Consider the following 1,957-nt stretch of genomic DNA (forward strand, 5'->3'; position numbering starts at 1 on the left):
TCCTCCTGTATCAGCCTCCCTAGTGCTGGGATTTCAGGTGTGTGCTACCACACCCTGTTTCAGGGTCAGCATGGCACTGCCAGTTGCAGGGCTTGCCCGACATGCAGTACCCGGGATCAAACTTGCCCGACATGCAGTACCCGGGATCAAACTTGCCTCATATGCGGTACCAGGGATCAAACTCGGGAGCTTGTGTTTGCCAGGCAGGTGCTTATGCCACTGAGCTGTCTCCCCAGCCCCCTCCCCACAAGAGCTTTTTCTTTTTAAATTTTGGAAGCTTCTGTTAAGGTATCCTTGAGCTCAGAGCTCCTTTCTTCAACCATATCCAGGCCACTAGGGAGCCAGTCAAAGGCATTCTTAATTTCTGGGATCGCCAGGGGTTTTTTGTTGTTGTCTCCAGCAGTTTTTATTTATTCTTTAAAATTTCCATGTCTCTACTTTCATTACACATTTGTGCTTCATGGATTCTGTTTTTCCCTTTATGGACTGTAGCATATTAATCACAGTTATCTTAGGCTCCTGTTCTGAGAACTCTGCCATCTCGGCCACGTCTGAGGCTGGTGTGGTGCTTGCTCTATATCGTCAAGCTGTGGGCTTTGCTTGCCGGCGTGCCTGGTAATGTGTGGTCCTGGGGTGGATAAGCCGTGCTGCAGAAAGGAACTGCTGGTAGCAGGCTTCAGGGATGCAGCGCCAAGGCGTGAAGGGAGGGGAAACAGCCTCCAGGACTGTGATGAGTCTCAGCCTGGGGAGGCTGCATCTCTGGGCTATGAGCCTTACAAGTATTTCTCAGCTTTAAATCTTCCTTCAGTAGGACAAGGGCGGCCAGAACAGGTAGGCCTGGCTACTTCCCTTCCCCCAGGTTGTTTAGCTCTGGTAAGCCCCACAGGTCAAGCTCTGGTAAAGCCCTTTCCCTTAGGGCAGGCGTTGTTAAGCCAACACCGTGTTTGGGCAACGTGTTAAGCCCTGGATAATGGACTCCAGAGGTAGAGAGGTGGATTTGGTTCATGGCTTCAGAGGCCTCAGGTCTCAGGCCTCGCTGCACCTACAGTGAGTGCTGCCCGTGTGTCTTAAGCGGGGAGAAGGGTAGGGTAGGGGAAGCTGCTCATGCCACAGCAGGTAGGAGCAAAGAGAGACAGGAAGGGGGTGGATGTCCACTGTCCCCTTTCAGGGTTGCCCTAGTGCTAAAGGCGTTTCCCTGAGTCCTTCCCCTTAAAGATTTCACCACCTCCCAAGGAGCAGGAAGGGCTGGGACCAGGCCTTCAATTCTAATGCCAGGTCACGGCAATAATGCCAGCCTGACGCAATTCACCGGTGACGGGGTGGCTTTCCTACCCTGTGCTGGGTCCTCTGGGGACTTCTGCTCTGGTGACTTGTGGGTCTCTGTATCTGCCTCTTGGTCTCTCCAATTTCAGGGGCAGTGGTTTGCCACATGGGTGTCTAAGAAGAGTTGTTGGCGTGTAATGGGTTAAATTTTGTACTTAATATTACGAAGGCATGACAGTTCCCAAGCTCTGTATCTCCCAACTGCGAACCCTGATTTATCTCTTTTAAAACACACATATTGCTTTAAGGATGTTGTTGATAACTTCAGTTGTTACTGCCTTAGCAGAAAGAAGTTGTATAACAATGCCTGCGGTTATGGGTGGGGTGGGGGTCAGTGAAAGAGCACCCGCCTGGCACCTGGCACGCTTGAGGCCCTGAGCTTCATCCCCAGCACTGCAAAATGTAGTAAAATAAAATAATGCCGAGTTGCAGTAACTCAGGAGAGTTTCATAATTTGGCATTATTGTTAGTGGAACATTGTATGAAAATTTTGATGAAAACAAAATAATTAGATGATTTTGTTGAAATTAAGGTTATAAAATAACTTTAGCTTTACCACAGAATTTTTAATTTTATTGCTGATCCAAATATCTCCAGCCCGTCACCTGGCTGTGCAGATATTCGCAATAATAGT

Source organism: Octodon degus, unplaced genomic scaffold (assembly GCF_000260255.1).
Source record: "Octodon degus isolate 3935 unplaced genomic scaffold, OctDeg1.0 scaffold00148, whole genome shotgun sequence".
Lineage (NCBI taxonomy): Eukaryota > Metazoa > Chordata > Mammalia > Rodentia > Octodontidae > Octodon > Octodon degus.